The sequence below is a fragment of the Amblyomma mixtum genome, chromosome 3 (assembly GCF_055824585.1).
Source record: "Amblyomma mixtum isolate Tamu chromosome 3, ASM5582458v1, whole genome shotgun sequence".
Classification (NCBI taxonomy): Eukaryota; Metazoa; Arthropoda; class Arachnida; order Ixodida; family Ixodidae; genus Amblyomma; species Amblyomma mixtum.
The window spans coordinates 389,528,404-389,547,322 of NC_143014.1; the positions used below are offsets into that span (position 1 = coordinate 389,528,404).

General features: G+C 47.4%; 1 long non-coding RNA gene across 1 annotated transcript in view; it reads right to left on the reverse strand.

Moving 5' to 3' along the window:
• The window catches only part of LOC149357148 (uncharacterized), a 57,651-nt gene extending 43,092 nt beyond the window's left edge, over window positions 1-14,559 (reverse strand). Inside the window, exon 1 of the long non-coding RNA XR_016291786.1 lies at window positions 14,223-14,559. This is a non-coding gene — a long non-coding RNA (uncharacterized LOC149357148). The remainder of the gene's footprint in view (window positions 1-14,222) is intronic.
• Window positions 14,560-18,919: the final 4,360 nt, after the last annotated feature.

Sequence of the window (18,919 nt, forward strand, 5' to 3'; positions counted from 1 at the left end):
GTGAAAGATATTAGTTTAGTTTTAGGAACGTTTAATGTCATTAACCATGATGAGCACCAAAAGCTTACTGCGTTCAGGTCAGATTGTAGGGATTGGCGGTCACTGTCTGTAGTAATGTTACGGTAAATTACGCAGTCATCAGCGAAAAGGCGAACTCTAGATGTTACACAGGCAGGTAAATCATTAATATAGTTTAGAAAAAGCAAAGGCCCTAGCACGCTTCCTTGTGGTACCCCAGATGTCACATTAGCAGAGGAAGAGTTAGAATTATTAACGGAGGTAAACTGAGTTCTAGATGATAGAAAGCGCTTAATCCAAGCGAGCACGTTAGGGTGTATATTAAGCTGTCCTAGTTTCAGAAGAAGTCTTTGATGAGGAACCGGATCGAAAGCTTTCGAGTAATCCAGGAACACTGCGTCGACCTGAAAGCCCGCGTCAAGGGATAATTGTAAGTCATTAATAAAGCCAGCTAATTGATTATCACAAGAAAATCCCTTGCGAAAACCGTGCTGATAATTTAAAACAATGTTATGATCTTCGAGATAGCTGATGACTTGGCTGTCAATGATATGTTCAAGGAGTTTGCAAACAGTGCTGGTTAACGAGATGGGTCGATAGTTTAATGGAGAAGAACGCTCACCTGATTTAAATATAGGTATTACTTTGGCTACCCGCCAGTCATTAGGAATTAATCCGTGTAATAATGATTGCGAAAACAAACAGGACAACACAGTGCTAATGCTTTGGGATGTGTTCTTCAGCAACTTATTGTTGAAGCCGAGGTGATACGAACTATTAGTTATTTTAAGATTGTTTAATATAGCTAAAACACCCGATTCATTAATAACTATTTCAGGCATGCAAATATCTTGGATTATATCTAAGTCAGGGAATGAGCTAATGTCATCTTTGGTGAATACTAATGAGAAGGCGTCGTTGAAAACCTGAGCAAATTCTGACTCTTTAATTAAGACGCTGTCGCTGTCGGAAAGCAAAATGTCGGGTTGAAAGCCAGGATTTATGATGCGCCAGAATTTACGAGGTTTATTGGTTAGCAGAGATGACAGGTTATGATTGAAAAAGTGACGTCGAGTGGATTTCAGTAGCGACTGGTAGTCCTTGTCGCTGGGCAACCAAGTCGAGTCGTCGCGCAGCGGCGGCCGATAGCCACGCGTGACATTTAGAATGGCCTCTGACGTCATGCCTTGCCTAGTGACGTCATAGCGTGACGTTATACCTGGGTGAGAGATGGGCAACCAAGCCGAGTCGTCGCGCAGCGGCGGCCGGTAGCCACGCCTGACATTTAGAATGACCTCAGACGTCATGCCATGCATAGTGACGTCATAGCGTGACGTCATACCTGGGTGAGAGATGGGCAACCAAGTCGAGTTGTCGCGCAGCGGCGGCCGGTAGCCACGCGTGACATTTAGAATGGCCTCTGACGTCATGCCTTGCCTAGTGACGTCATAGCGTGACGTTATACCTGGGTGAGAGATGGGCAACCAAGTCGAGTCGTCGCGGAGCGGCGGCCGGTAGCCACGCGTGGCATATAGAATGACCTCTGACGTCATGTCATGCCTAGTGACTTCATAGCGTGACGTCATACCTGGGTGAGAGATGGGCAACCAAGTCGAGTTGTCGCGGAGCGGCGGCCGGTAGCCACGCGTTACATATAGAATGACCTCTGACGTCATGTCATGCCTAGTGACTTCATAGCGTGACGTCATACCTGGGTGAGAGATGGGCAACCAAGTCGAGTCGTCGCGGAGCGGCGGCCGGTAGCCACGCGTGACATATAGAATGACATCTGACGTCATGTCATGCCTAGTGACTTCATAGCGTGACGTCATACTTGGGTGAGAGATGGGCAACCAAGTCGAGTCGTCACGGAGCGGCGGCCGGTAGCCACGCGTGACATATAGAATGACCTCTGACGTCATGCCATGCCTAGTGACTTCATAGCGTGACGTCATACCTGGGTGAGAGATGGGGACCCAAGCCGAGTCGTCGCGCAGCGTCGGCCGGTAGCCACGCGTGACCTCTAGACGCGGCGCACTTGCGACCGTTGTACTCTTTGTATGCAAGAAAAGTAGAAAAATGTAAAAAATTAGTATCACTACGTTTTGAAAGTAATTGGATTAGAGTTGCAAGACTTTGGAAAAATAATTTGTCATGTACTTTAATTCTCAAAACTATTCGGCCAAACACACTGACACCCGCCATTCACCAAGCCTGGTGTATAGCCGGTCTTCCACCTCCCTTCCCCCTTTGACAACCTTCCTCAATTCATTACAGGGAAATTTCTGCTGCACCCTTAGCGATGGCTCAATTGTTTGAGCACTCCGCTGCTGATCCTGAGGTCGCGGGATCAAAACTGGACGTGGTGGCCGCGCTTCGACAGAGGCGAAACGCAAACGGCCTCCGTGTGCTCTGCGCTGTCAGTACACGCTAAAGTACAAAAGTATTCCGGAGTCTTATACTATGGTGACTTGGGCTGTTGCTCCAACCCGAGTGTCGCAAAAAAGAAGCGGCATGAAGGAGGGAGACACGATCAAGCTGGCCAGGAGCCTCGTGATCAGCCAAGTCACGTACTCCCTTCCGTGCCACAACACCAACAAGGGTTACAGGGTTCAAGCCGACGCCATCATAAGAGAAGCGTAGAAGAGAACTCTCCACCTCCTATCCAATACAGCAACGGAGAAGCTGCTCACCCTCGGGGTTCACAACACCGTCGAAGAGCTCAGGGAAGCACAACTGGCAACTCAGCGATAGAGACTTGATCAGACTCCCTCTGGCAGAGTGCCCCTATTAAAATTTTTGTCTAGACTAGAACCAAAAGAGGCCAGAATGAAAAACGGCGAGCATACCAGACGATATCCGCTGCACGCTTAAGGTAAGCTCCCTGCCAAAAAATCTGGATCCGAACCTACACGCAGCCAGGCGAAACGCGCGAGCAAAATACGAGGTCTGTTAGAAAAGTATCCGACCTTTTGCCGAAGAAAAAAAACTGGCATAACTGGAACATTGGAAACCTAATCACCTTCAGAGTAGTCTCCTTGGGAATCCACATACTTTTCCCAGTGGTGCTGCCGTTGTTGCAAGCATTCCGGAAAGGCCCCTGTCGGAATGGAGTTTAGCTCAGCTGTCGTTACAGCCATAATGTCCTCTCTTGTCTGAAATCGCGCTCCTTTCAATGGCCTCTTGATTTTGGGAAACAGCCAGAAGTCACAGGAGGCCATATCAGGAGAGTAAGGAGTCTGTTGATCTACAGCAGTCTGGTTTTTCGCGAAAAAAGTGTGAAGTTAGTGCCAGGAATGTGCAGGAGCACTGTCATGATGGATGCGCCAATTTCCTGTTGACCTCAACTTCGGCCTCTTACGCCGCACAGCACCACGCAGGCGACGGAGGACATCCCTGTAGTATTCTTTTGGTCAATGTTTACTTTGTGGGGTGCGTGCACGTGGTGTGTCACACAGAGGGAGTCAAAGAAAGCAGTCAGCATCACTCTGACATTGCTGCGCACTTGGCGGGCCTTCTTTGGTATTGGTGACGTGGAATGCTGCCATTGTGACGACTGAGATTTGGTTTCCAGGTCGTACCTACACACCCAAGACTCATCACCAGCGATTATGGTGTTGATGAAGTCGGGGTCTCTGTTTGTGGAATCCAGCATATCATGTGAGACTTCAACACGAAGCTGTTTTTGCTCCAGCGTGCGGAGCTTCGGCGCGAATTTCGCCGCATCTTTCTCCTTGGCCAAATTTTCGGTGATAATGGAATGTGCAGAAAAATTGGTGATATCCACCTCTTCCACAATTTCTCGAATAGTAACACGATGGTCCCGCGTCACCACAGCGTTCACTTCGGCAATGACCTGGTCATTTCGGCATGTTGATGGCTGACCGGAGCGTGGCTCTCTCTACACCGATGCGCGGCCGTCTTTAAACCAATTGTACCACTGCTTAATCTGTGTGCTGCTCATAGCATTGTCACTGAAAGCCGTCTGAATATTCCGAATGGTTTCCACTTGGCTGTCGCCTAGTTTCTGGCAAAATTTGATGCAGTAGCGCTGCTCCTGTCGCTCCGCCATTTTCCTTGCAATAAAAAACCGACGAGAGCGCTGCGCACTGCCTCACTCAAACGCTGCGTGCCAGTGACTGACGCTATCGGCAGGCGAGAAAAAATGTGTGCATGCGTACGAAGGTTCAAGGTAGGCTGGTGCAAGCGTGCTTGTTTCAAATCCATCAGGTGTTCGTAAAAAAATAAAGTCGGATACTTTTCTAACAGACCTTGTATGTAGAAATGTATCTAGCAGTCAAGGCGAATACGTTTACACCGACGCCGTGCAATACCTCTGCAAAGGGTGGAAGATAGAGCAGAAAACCGTAGTTGCAGTGATAAATTCGGGCTATAAGGAAATCACTTGCACATCTTCATGGGATTGCACAGTAACCGAAGGAGATGAAATGGCTGTTGTTCTATAGCGGCCGTGGAGGTATACGCGCAAACAGACCCTAGTAATCATCGCAGACTCCAAAGAGGCATGCCGTGACTATATGAACTGCATAACCAGTCGGAAAGCACTTCGCACTCTCCTCCGCTCAGACTTTCCCAATGAACCAGTCAGACACACCCTTTTCTGGATACCGGGACACACTAGAATCGAGGGCAACCAAGGGCCGACGAAGTAGCTCGCGAGCACACGAACGGAGCGCTTCAGCACGCGGCGTCTGTGGAGTTCTCGCGGATAGTTCCGGAGTATTCGGAGATATTTATTTGTTACAGAGGAATGAGGGCAAAGTATCCTCCCCTTTAAAACCTTTTAAATCAACAAGAAGCAGTATACAGGCGGAAACTGCAAACGGGAACCTTTGCGAACTTACATATACTAAGCAAAATGTACCCAGGTGAATACAGGGACACATGCCCATGGTGTGGAGCCAAGCCCACCCTATATCATATCACATAGGAATGCAAAAGAAACGAGGCTTTCTATAGAATAGAAACTCCGAGTGCGGAACAGTGAGAGAGTTTGCTCTCCAGCAACAACCCGGTTATCAAAGAGAACTGGTCATCCATGTCCAGCGAGCAGCGTAACTCAGCGGTGTCTTGGAATAGGGGCGCCGACCCTGCAAGACAGATGACGCGAGCAATCAGGGAGATAGAAGACCTCTGTCGGCCATAATAACTTGTAAAATAGAGCAAATAAACTTTATCCTATCCTATCCTACCCGAAGAGGTGCGTCCCGTGACAGCCACCATCGGTTGCTGTTGAGGCGCCGTTGCGAGAAGGAAAGATGGCCTTCTCTCAAAGGAGCAAGCAACGTCGTTCCGCGCGTGCTGATAATTATTAGCCTAGTTCGTGGCGCCACCGCAGCGTGGCGTCTATTTCGTGAAAATCAGCGATAAAGCAACGCCCATGCTCGGTCTGACCGCGAAACCTGTCGGCTGTTGTGGTTGTTACCCCCGTACAATGGCGCATGCCCACGCAGGGGGGTCGGACAAAAAGTGGCGTGCGTAGAGAGTTTTTGTGATTAATTTTTTTCCATGTACAAAAAAAAACATTGCTGGGGAAGAGAAAAGTAAACAGAAAGCAAACAATTGCCCATTACTACTATACTTCCTAATGTGAAATTTGAGAGCAGCTCATCAGCTGTTTCCGCTTTTCGATAGATTGACGCAAAGAATTCGAGCAAGACATGTATATACAATTACAGACAACTTGTTTTTTTTTCACTCATTTCCCTTCTTCATGAAACACTTCACTAACAGTTCTTGAGTGTCATGCAGGAAGCTTTGTGGTCGGAGAAATAGATGGATATATGCTTGACTTGCTCCACCAATGCCTGGCTCTCAAAAACGAGGTCTGTGCAAGTATTTCGCGAGGTTGTCGCAGCCGTGCGAGGCGTTACGAGCGACAGGAACTTTATGTTCACCCGCATAAGTGTTAAGAAATTCCCGTTTGTCTTTATATGTACATTAAAGTCCCCACCCACCCTGCCACCCTGGCAGGTGACAGTTAGTGGTTCATCTAGACAGTTCGCTCACCGTTGTCAGCGCTAACGCATGAAGCTCTCATGTACTTATTTTGTGCGATACAGGCCTCCACTGACCCAGAAAGCCAGTTACTCGCACTTCCTTTCCACAAAATGATCGGAGTACAAAAACGTTGTCGATGCCAACGCCAATGAGTGCAATGAACGCCGACGGCCTATGGCTTCAGCGCGGCGTTTCTGGCACAACATTATCAATGCCTGCAGCGCACATCTCGCTCTCATCACGAACGTACCTATAAGTGCGATTCAGGCGTCCACTGACCAAGGGAGCGAGTTTTGCGACCTTCCCTTCCTTAAAATGGCACAATGTTGTGAATGCCAAAGCATACAGCGCACATCTGTCACTGCCACCCCGCAGCTTAAACCACGATTGAGGTGCCCACTGTTCTAAGAGGGCAGTTATGCGCCTTTCCTTTGCTTTCCAAGCTCCCTCTCCATTCGTTTGGCAGCTTAAGGCGGGACTAAGGTGTCCACTTCTGGCTACAACGGACAACGGCGGCGGCAACGGCGACGGCGACGCCGCGCGTAACGGAGAAACGGGCGCCTAAGAGCTGCGCTCTAAAATACCAAGAAGAAACGACAAATGCATAACGCACGCAGGAGATGGACAGTCTGAGATTTCTAGGAGAAGGATTAAAAAATGATGATAATAATAATAGTAGCAATAATGATAAGAAGAAAGGTCATAATGATAACTGGAAAAAAAATTGTAGTCATGGTAATTGATTAGATACTAGTAAAAAATTTTGAATGGCGGTAAAAAATTAGCTGCGGTTCAACTACTCTGCGCGAGCGAACAGGCGCTCTATATCCTCCGTGTTCGCACCCTCGCTTCCGTAGTCCTAACCTACATCCCACTCCCCCTTTCGCAATTTATGCCTCATGGCAGACTTTTCGAATAAAAAAAAAACTACTGCTGAACCTGGTTAGAGGGCGAAAGCTATGGCGTATCGGGCAACTACAATCGGCTTGGCGTCTGTAACGTTGAGTGCGTTCCGGACACTGGATAGGCAGCACACTCACCCTGCCATCCTGGGAGGTGGCTGGGAGGTGGGAGTCAATGGTTGATCGCGAGAGTTTGCTCACTCAGTGAACGCTACGGCCTATTGCAGCAGTGCCGCGCGTCTGCCGTTGTCAGCGCTAACACATGCAGCCCACATCTCTTTCTCATCACCCCACGTGCCTATAAGCACGATTCAGGCGTGCACTGACTAAGGGAGCCAGTTACGCGCACATCCTTTCCTTAAAATCATCGGAGTATAAAACGCTGTCAACGCCAACGCCAATGAACACAATAAACGCCGACGCCCATAGTTTCAGTGCGGCGTTTCTGGCACAAAGTTGCCAGTGCCAACGCATGCAGCGCACATCTGTCACTACCGCCACGTAGCTTAAAGAATGACTGAGGTATCCACTGTTCCCAGAGGGCAGGTATGCTCATTTCCTTTGATTTCCAAGCTCCCGCTCCATTGCTTTCGTAGCTTAAAGCGCGTCTAAGATGTCCACTGCTTCGGAGGGGGGGGGCAAACGGCAATATGATCGGGATGCTAAAACTAAGGACATTGACACTGCCAACGCTTCTAAACTTCTTCTACTACCTCTCATTCTTCTTCCTCCTTTTCTTCTACACCCTTTTCTTCGTTGACGCCGCGATGCAACTCATAGCACTCACGTGTGTTTTAAATAACGTCCCTTAAACAGCTATTCGATGTAAAATATAATAGTCGTGTGTTCGCACCTAAGCGATTGTGTGCCCACTAAGAGCACATGAGCCGGAATGTGGGCACTATTCCAGGCTCTCACCACGCGGCGTCGTGTCGCATTCGGCTCTATTCACGCGACGAACGTTTAGTGCTGGCCACAGACAGTTTTCCAGCCCCAAGAGCCACGTCATTGCTGTTGCTCTGTTCGAAGTCATCGGTGAAGTCTTTCCTGGCTGCCCCCAACTCAGGCAACGCGACATGTTCCAGCGCTCTGCTGAACCAGCACTGGCGGCGCCGGCGGCGTCCACAGACGGCAACGCCGACTCTTGGCACTACTGCGGAGCCGTTCTTCAAGCCTGGTGCGACGCAGCAGCCGGAAGTGACACCCGAAAGCGAGCCGCACCTGCTTGACTAGGAGCTGGGGCGCTATGCTGGAAGGCCCGAGTTTGCTGAAACTCCGAATCTTCCCGAGTTCTGGCGACGCCCTCAGATGAGTGAACTAATGGTAGCGAGACGAAATCCCACTCTCGTCACGCCTCCAACTTCATTGGGTTATCTGGATATATTCCAAACAGCATACAGTCTTAGGCACCCTCAATACCATGCATCAAAATCCCGTACAAACTATGGGTTCCAAAAACTAACTCACATAATTCCTCATACATTAAACACCTATCCATATTTAACAGAATTGTCGCTACAAAATATGTCCGAGGTCAGGTTTAGGAAAACTGTTCATGAATATTTTTGTTATAGCTAGTTGTGGTGTGTTTCTACCTAATCAGTTTTTGTCTTTGTTATGTTTTGATCTTAGTTTGTTGTGCTTAGCTCTATGCATGCTTGATCTCTGTTTCGTTGTCAATATATCCGCTGCTTTTCTAGTTTCTGTTACTTATGGAAACTTTGTACCATTGCCAAGTGCCACTTTGTTTTGTTTTTTTTTTACATGGGGAGGGCAGGCCTCTGTCAGGCGCTACTAGGCGCCTTTAGCTTGCTCTCCCTTGTTTGCAGTCTCTGTACTGGCCAAACAAAACCAATAAATGAAATGAAATAAAATGAAATTCCGTGCTTTATCATCACATCGGCGCCACCGCATGGGCTTCTTGGGCGGTCGACAAAGAACGGGTCACGTGAGCCAACCGCCGGTGCACTTTTCATTTGTGTGTCGCTCCACCCAGTGCATTGCGTGTGCAATTAGACAAACGAGGTTTGTTGAACTTTATAATGCACTTAGTACAGCTTTATAAGCATTTTATAGTGTGCAAGATTTGGATTTAAAGCGCTTTAGAGTGATTCATGCATTATTAAATTTTGCTTTGTACCGCGAGGGAGCGCTACCAACGCTACATCATATGCAACGCTGTGAAGGCTACCGAAGTAGTCCGCAAAAAAAATGAAGAGAGGTGCATCACTCCGCGCTGTTTTGTGGCCGTGTGGTCTAACGCGTCGCACCGGAGATTCGACAGGCATTGGGAGTGCGTGGGTTCAGATCCCGTATGGTGAAGTTTTTTTTTTTCGCACATTTTCTTTCCCATCGCAAGTTGAATTTCGCGTGACTTGAATGAGAAAACTCGTTTTGTTCAGAATCGCTTGAATATTATGCCGTGTTCTGAAATGAACAGCATGCATCTGTTCATTTGATGCATACCGCATACACCATACACCATGCATACACCACCTCGATATGGCCTGTTTTCCCGTGTTAAGTGTTTAATTTTGACCATAGTATTGATTCCCACTGTGACAGAAAATAGTACTGCCTCAAGAGTCAGCTTGGCTCGATTTCCCAGCTCTCCTAGAAGAGCAGAAGCTGCTCAGGCAGGATTTTCATGCAGCCAGGTACAAAGAGTTCCAAGCTGTGGGAGCGTCAAGTAAGAATGCAGAAAAAGTTGTACAACGCTAGGAAAAAATATTTCGAAAGAGCAAACAATAAATTAGACAGGACAATAAAGAATGCTGACCCCGCAGTGTTTGCGAGAAATGGTTTATTCTGGAAACAGCCAGTGGCATGGATCACAGTGCATACAAATTAAAGGACACGTGCAGTGAATGTACACCAACACACAATCAGTCAGGTGCGCCAAAACTGAAAAACAAAATGTGGAGGCATCGAACAACACTATTTGATAAAACGAAAACCTGACCAATGTACTAACAAAGACGTGACTCGAAACAAATTCACACTCAACTGAGCAAGAGCCAGCTTGATATCATTCACACCTCCGAAAAATTAAGGACAAAACATACAGTACTGGCTACCTCAACACTGGCACTGCATTACATGTCAAAACGACCAGAGATTGACAGTAATGCAAGACAACACCAAACCAGGAATCCCTTTTCAGGACATGAAGATCAGACACCCATACATACCATTCCCAACCCTAACACACAAAATGAGGCCAATGCCTAGGGGTTTGTGAATGTTCGAACTTTTTGGACAGCATAATTGAATAAATTTCTGTTAAGTTAGTCGAACGAATCAAACAGTATATGTTCAAAATTATTTTAAATGAATCCAATTTGCTCTCAAATTTTCAGATATTTTCCGAATAATTGACACAATACTTCATTAAGCTCCACCGTATTTTTCTGCAATTAATCTTCCAAAAACTGCACACATTGACGATGTGTACCAGTATACGTATTCTAATTGGAAAAGTACTATTTGCACTCCCTTACAAATTCTACTTCTATACAGACACTATTAACACGACCACCTCACCACCTACACTACAAGTTACTGCTCAATACAATTTGATACAACGAATTGCAATGATGCAATGATTTGATGGAAATGTTACAATTTCCTCGGTAGACTGATCATCACACACACCCACATGCACACATATTTCACATTTCCACCCACACACGCACAAAGGTGATCATAGCAAGCCGATGAGTCCGCTCTCTTTCCTCGGTAGCATATGTATTATACATCAATTCGAAGTCAGACAAGTTCCTCGATGCCACTCAAATCTTCATCACTGGAATCGGTGCTCGACTCATCAGAGGAGGAGTTGCACAAGTCAGAAATGCTAAGACAACCGTTTCAATTTCAGCGTCAACAATCATATCGCGTTGCGATGCTTCAGCCTCAACTTGCTCCACATGAACACCGCAGTTTTGCCAGTTTTCCTGGCTTACAGACGCCAGTGCTTCCGGCAGGAGCTTCTCCACTTCAGCCAAAGTGAAACATTTATTGCGACTTGCGAATATGAATATTGGATAAGAATGCAATCTGCCAATTGCCACAAATGCAACCGTTTAAAAATCCATTAAAATGCATGCATGAAATAGCTAGAAAAATCCATGCACCTATTAGGCGCGCAAACATGAGGTAAACCAAAAAAATTATCTACACTGTGTGTAAAACTGCTCAGTTACTGATAAACGGAAGCGGTTTTTGAGGTTTAATGTCCCAAAGTAACTGAAGCGATGAGGCATGCCATGGTGAAGGGCTGCCAGTAACTTCAACCATATGGGGTTCCGTAACATCCACTGACACTGCACAGTACACGGGCCACTATCACTAATAAATGGAAGAACATTCCATTAACCGTGGCATGCATGAAAGCAAAAACAGAGCATTCTTACAACAATTGTGTTCAATACATAATGTGCCTTCCTCGTGAAATAGTAGGCCTTCACCACGTCAGGGCTGGACTTCGAAGGGGCCTTTACGCCAATGTAGGTCCCGTCGACGCATCCCACGACGTCTGTGATGCCGCCGCGCAGAAGGAAACGCTCCTTAACATACGCACGCTCGGCCACAGTCGTGGGGAAAGCGAGTCACCGCTTCTGCACAGCCGCGTGGATAAGCGCGTCGGAGACGTCCCTAACACAGCGGCTGACAGTGCTTTGGTGGCGTCCAATAAAGGGGTCTGCGCCGACGCTCCCCTGGAAGCTCCCGGTCGCGAACAACCGGAGGGCGCAGAGGACTTGCTCTTCGACCGAAAGCGAATGAGGCCCGGTACGCACTCTCCGCAGGCGTGGGTCGTCATCTAACTCTTTAAACAACCATCGCACCGATGTTTTGGAGAGGCGAAAATGTCACTGGAATTCGTCGTCGGCCATGGCAGTAAACGGGTCCAGCCGGCCGTACTGACATTTGCCGTCAGAGGAAGCGATGACCCAGGCTGCTGCTGCTACCGCCATGACAGTCCCGAGATGAATTCGGGGCACTTCACCGTTCACGAATTTAGCACCGAGTTCACCTGTCAATCAAAACCATTGTTCACGCCCCCGGCGTGCCGTACATAAATTATAGGCGTACGCGCTATGGTTGGGGCACTCCCAACATCACTGCCGGCTACAGGCATGCAGCGCGGCTGTGTTGATTGCTGACAGACATCGACGATGTTGACCATCGAAATATAACTGACAAAACGGACGTCATCGCTGATTAATCTAAGCACCTCTGCGAAGGACACGCAACGTGGCGACAGCCGCCTATTTCTTCGCTCGCATACCAAGATTGCACAACACTATAGCCTGTTGCAACCACGTAAGACACAGCACAACGCTGACGGCGCGTCACACCTGCTTGCAAGGCGTCAAACACGGACCACGAGGACGAAACGGTGCTTGGAGCACGTCCTACTCCAACAACAAGGCACCACAGGTGTTTGGCTTGGCCGTGCTTTCATCGGTGATAAAGCTCAGCATCAATGTGTCAAACACATCCGGGATCGACAAACGGTCGCTGCTCTAGACCCAGTGCAATAAAGAGTTTGTAATTTCCAGCACGCAAGCACTGCGTACTTCACAACCGTAACACCTTTCTCTGTTATAAGTCCGATTCCATTATTACAAACAGGATCCCTCATCTGCGTGAACGATATTATTGCGATGACACTGCGGTAGACAACGGCGATCGACGTTAGTGACAAAACCAGTCCGCAAAACCTTGAAGTGTGCGACGTAAACAAATACTACGTAATACTACGCAGATACGCGCGCCACCACCTTCACAGCTTTTAGTCAGCGTCTGATGACATAGGATGAGTTGTGTCGCTGGGTAGCACGCTCTTCGCATCCGCAGCGCACTAAAGAGACGTCACACACTACAGGAATTCTTAATGACTGCAGCCAAACAGCAATTTTTTTTTTCTCACACCGCATCACAGCCGCTCGCACGGCCAATTTCTACCGCTGAGATTCTCCAAGAGCGTACTAAACGCAATGGTTGGCCATAGCGGGGTGCGGCAGCGGCCCTAGCAGCGGAGAACTCCACCTGAGGTCACTGCAGAGAGCAGCAGTGACGCGGGGGGTGCAGTGCAGTTCAGTTTTTGCTGTTGTGTATTATGCAATCCAGAAGATGCATGACTGTTATATTTTGATATACGACACAATAAAATATATTATCGCAATGGCCGAAAAATACGACAGATTCAGCGTGTAGTAGTTGCCCAGTCTTTCCAGTCGAAGGCAGCGCTACCGGCGGCGTGCCAGCCTAGGAGCTCTCGTTTTCGGCACGGTGGGCTGCCGCTCTAGTTCGTATGCAAGCCACGCTGCAAGCAATGGTCTCACTATCGCCACTAGCGGCAGAAAGTGTAAAATCTTTGTTAATTTCCTAACGCTATGCTTTTCGACAAAGCTTCATTAGATTCAGATTTTAAAATAAATTTTAAAGTGAACAAAATGTTCGTATCATCATCTGTTGCCTTTTAACGTATTCGAGAAAAGAGAAAGGGTTGATACAAGAGTGCACCTAGTGCGCACTTTTTGTCTTCGGAAATGGAGAGACAGATAGAGCCTGAAAGAGAAGACACGCCTTTGACGCGCCCGAAAAGGCGTGTCAAACAGCTAGCGGCGAGTGTGCAGATAGATAGCAGAAAAGTCACGATTTCGCGATTGCTGACATGGCGCTGATAACTTCAGGTAGCGCTGCGGCCTGGTATTGCGCAGTGTATTGTGTTTGAAGTGTGAAACAAACGCGCAGGGTGCGCTTGTATCGCCTTTACGTGGCTTTATCTCTACATTTTATTGTCCGCGGCCTGCGCACGTTCCGCGCTATCTTCGTTCACTGACTGCCGTCATCGCAAACTCGGATGAAACTTGGGCGAGCGCCAAACTCGGGCCTTCTGGCATAGCGCCCCTGGACATATTTTGTACGCAGCAGTCGTTTGTATGCACTGCACGCAGTGCTTGCAACTGCATTTTGTCTTGCTTGTCTTTCAGATGATCTGGTGGACACTTCTTTTTGATCTTTCACAGGTTCTCTTAGCCCTTGTGAGGACTCTGTGAGATTGCAGGTCTTATTTTAAACAAACACAAAAGTACAAACAATAAACGAGGCGGCTTTTATCGGAAAGGAAACCAATTTCAGTATGAGAGCGAAGAAAAGGAAAGGAACAAGAGAGCAAGGCAGCAACACACGGGAAAAACACACGGGGGAACAGAACAAAGTGCTTACGAAAAATGCAGAAAAAAAGAAAGTCAAAGAGGAAAGTCACACTACTTGTCTCTTATTCGAGCAACGAGCGGGGAGGACTGGCTGGGTGTCGGGCAGTCAGGGAGTCTCTGGGCGTTCCAATGTTGATGCAACGCTACCGCAGCGTCGGCGTCCGTGGGCTCCCGGCACGGTTTCCAGGTCTGGTATCCCGGAAAAGTCACGTAGGCGCCAGAAGCGGCCTGTGTGGAGCAGCTGACGGATGGACGGAGAAGAGTAGCGCCTGAGCCTGGTGGTTGAGGCTCTCGACGATGGAATTCCAGGTCTGGTGGCCCGGACGTCTGCGGCTAAGGCCCAAGCCCGGAACTCGGGGAGCCAGCAGAACTCGTCCACGTCCGTCGCCCACCGCGCTCTTCTCTTCTCTGCCCCGTAATCCTCTTCGACCTGTCCCGCGTTCCCCTCCTCACGCGCTCCTCGTGCTTTGTCTTCTCCTCACGAACGCCGCTGGGTGGCGCTATCTCCTTACAGCCCTTTATTTCATTGTTCTTCCCTGAACTGTATTTTTCATTTTTGCTCACCAAAACCACGGCCATGAAAGCACAACTCCTCTTGAACGCTGGTGTCACACATGAGAAGTTTCTTTCAGCAGTACAAAATTAAAGCCATTGTAATATGTCGTCACTACTTCAGTGTTTCACTTTTGTTTCACTTCTCACATTTTGTGGGTACTTGCAAAACACGGGTGGTGTAGCTGGTTGGTTGGTTTTTGAGGAAAGGAAATGGCGCAGTATCTGTCTGACATATCTCGGCGAACACCTTAACCGAGCCGTAAGGGAAGGGAGGAAGGTGGGATTTGCCTATATGCTTTTGGTAAGAGGTAAGTCGCCGTCTCAGGCAATATTAACTAGATCGAGGGCCTTTCCAAACATTGAAAAGCAAGGAGCATTATTGACAGCCTTTTTTTATTTGAAGGAAAAGATTTACCTGACATTCTACACAGTGCGTACGTTTGATGCCTTTACGTAAGCTTTTCGTGAAGCCTGCATGCAGGCGCACTTCATATTTAATGATCACAAATAAAATATGAGAACCTCACAGCGTGCTAATGAGGTAATATGTCCTATGAAACGCCAGCACTGTGTTGGCTCCATATGTTGATGTTGTCAGTGGACTTTTAGCTGCGTTTGCTCTGCTTTTTTTTATTACTGACAGGAAACATTATCGCGCTCTTTTGCTTTTGAATTTTACGCTTTTCACAATAAGACATGCGCTTTATCAGCAGTATGCTTGAAGCTATCCGCCGTCGCGTTTCTTGTGCGGCCGCTTGCAAACGTAACTAAGGATAGCGTTAGGTTTGATGCACGTGAATTCCTAAATTGTATAGCAGATTGCAGTGCTAAGCATGGCTTTCTCGCTGCTAACATTCGTCCTGCATGTGGAGACCGATCTCTCGCACTCCCTGTAACGCGAAGCGATGATAACCGATGGTCGTTAAGGGTAACGGACTGGATGCCAAGAGAAGGGAAGCGTAGCAGGGGGCGGCAGAAAGTTGGGGGGGTGGGGGTGGATGAGATTAAGACACAGGACAAGATGAATTGGAGAGATATGGGAGTGTCCTTTGTCCTGGAGTGGGCGTTGTCAGCTAGATGATAATGATGACGTTTAGCCATCTCCGTTGTTATTGAGAGCGGTCTCATGATTAGAACGCGGTGCCACATTGATGCCGGCAAACTTCTATTTGCTCTCCGTGTCCCTTTTAAGCGCTACATGCGCAAAATTTTGGGGTGAATTTTTTTCTTCAGAAGTGGACACACGGGCTTAGTAATCATGATACTGGGTTCAAAGCGCCAGTGCGCGGGGTGAATAATTAAATACAAGCGATTTTGTGCTGGCGGTTTCGGTCTTGGTCGCTGCCAGCGCCGGAATGCACCTTGAGCAGCTGTTGAGCTGCAGCTGTTGAAGGGACGTTTCCAGGTTCTGCCGCATCGTTAGTGCAACACATTGCGCTGATTGGTCAGCATGCAGTGATGTCATGCATGACGCCACGGCAACGCGCCACGGGAACTGTTCTAAAGTTGAGTGAGAGCACAATGATTGCACGCGCACTCTAGCAGCGAAAATAATAATACTGAATGCACAATAATATATTCAGCCATCGAAAACATCTGTTGGTCGTGTCTTCTTTTTAACGCGAGATTCAGCAATAGTTGCTGAATATCGCGTTACACCGAGGTACCCGCCCTGTGAGTTTTTTTCTAAGGGTTCCATCATTTCACTTTGGCTACTTTTTCTCAATGGCGATAGCACAGGTATATGTACGGCCATTTGTGCGTTAATGACTACTGTATGGGCTGTTCGTGCTGGCAGAAAGGGCGAGAAAAATTCTTAGCGACTTTTGAGCGCACGGGACTGCCACATTTTATCACCAAAAGAAACCAGAAATTATTCCATATAAAATAATGTGCACAGGAAAAATGCCCTAAAGATTACGTTCTGAGACGAAACCACAGAAATGTGCACCCACTTAAAAAAAAATAAAAACGGAAAAGTCCGAAACTCATGCCTAACCAATTCGCCTTAACCGTCGATCGCATTCGTTTTATGTTAATTTTCCCTTTTGGTGCCTTTGTAGCCTGTTGTAAACCTTCTAGCCCTTTTCTTACACCGCGTGTCCATGTTTTTACTTAGTGTGGAAGTACCTGAAGACCAATTGTTTGGATGCCCAACTCATCCAAATTTCTTAGGTCTATTTTGCTCTGTACCCGGTAGCCCGTGCTTCAAAGGAAGAGCAACTGATATCCCCTTTTACAGTTACCCAGAGTCAATCTGCCAACCCTTTTCTGGTTAAAAGCCCCTGAAACGGTTTTATTGCGACTATAAAATCCGTGCTTTGTGTAGAGTCAAGGCTATTCAGCGTTTTAGTCCTTACGGGTTCTCGCAAGCTAGCCAATAACTTACAGATAATTTTTAAACATTTCTATCCCCTCAGCTTGGGGTATACCTTCTGCTGGTTTTTCGCACAAATCCTGCGTTACCACTTCGTATGGCTCGCGTGGGGTAAGTTTAGTGAGGGGCTGTGACAGGGGTTTCCCCAGTAAGTGAAATTAGGGGCGTCTAAATTTCTCAGGGGGCGGGCGTGGGGTGCTGTTGGTAGAGGAGAAGCAGTCGCCATTCTTCAATTCTGTTGTTAATGTGTTGCGTAGGGTAAGCAAGATTTATGGCTCCAACACTGATGACAAAAATTGCTAACAATTACATTACTTAACGCAAGGACTCAAGCCGCATTTACGAACGGACAAACCTAAAGAACAAGGATTACACAAAATGTGTCGAGAACCTACGTTGCTGCCGCTTATGTGACAGCCCAAGAGCCGACTACGCTCATATCCTATTGTCCTGCCCAACACAATTTCCCTCTGCCTCTTGGCACCTAAACAGTCCGCAGCAGTGGGAGGCTGATTTGTCCAGCACCGAGCCGATTCTCCAACTTCGACTGGTGACCTGGGGAGAAGACGTCGCGACTAGGCACTGCCTGGACGCGATAACCGGTAGCCTGAAGGCCGCCCACAGTGCTGCTGCATAATTTCGTTTTTTTAGGCCTTCAAATAAAAGTTGTTCACCACCACCACCCCCACCCGTGTCATCCGTCATTCGCCATATTTGGCGCACCTTCTTTTCGTGTGGAAGTCGTGGTTTCTTCTACCACAAGCCAGCTGTGGACGATGCGACTCTTCGTGTGTATGCGCTTCTTCCGGCGCAATTGAATAAAATTCCCTGTTCATAGTAAAAAAAAAACTGTTACGAATTAATGTGGTGCTTTTAGAAAAAAATAAATCAATGTCATCGATGAAGGGGCTTGTAAACCGGTGAATGAAAAAAAAAACTAAATCAGGTAGGGAAGACTTAAGCGATTATCAGTTTGTATACAGTTTCGCAGAAAACGAGCTACAAAATTTTACCGATCAGTGACACTTCAGTTCAAAGTGATAAAGCTGTGCCTTTCTGCGTTTTCTCCTGCTCATAAATTTTATTAAGTGTGTGCTACATCAAATATGAATACTTATTTGCGCCTTGTGCGTACATGCCAAAAGCGAAAACGATTATGTCGCCTTTCACGCCCGCTGTTTCTTCGGAGAAATTAACAGCGGCTGGTGCTCTCAACTTGAAGGCAATCTATAGAATGCATGCAATTAATATGCGGTCACTGCGATGCAGTACTCTTTGTTGCACTGTACTCGATTCTAATCATTCGCCCCATCTGACAAAGTGATCCCAGTGCCATCGAGATCGCATGAGGCAATAAAGAAGTGCAAAATAATCTTGATGGAATTGAATTCGAATCAAATGATCACATCACCATACACCTCTTTGCTTCAATAAAGAAAAAAAACATATCACCCTATATCCAAACCTAAAAATTACTCGGGGTGCATGAGAAATTTACGTGCGAGTAATATGGAAGCATATTATAATCTCTATTTCAATTCTGTTCTATTGCTTTTTAGTTGGTGCGCATTCAAGTACTAGTACCGATGACTACCGGTTAATATTTAGTATTTTCCTGCCTTTGACGACGTCAGACACAAAGGCCGCCGGTGAGCCATCTAATCCTTTCGCATTAATAACCCTGTCATTAAAGAGATAGTCACGCAGTGAGCTTTGCGCCTGAAATGCGCCCTTTAGGCACATTTATTCAATCATGATTTCTGACATATGCTTCGTCCTGTTTACAAAGAGCCTTTTAGTCCAAGCAAATCGTTCTTTAG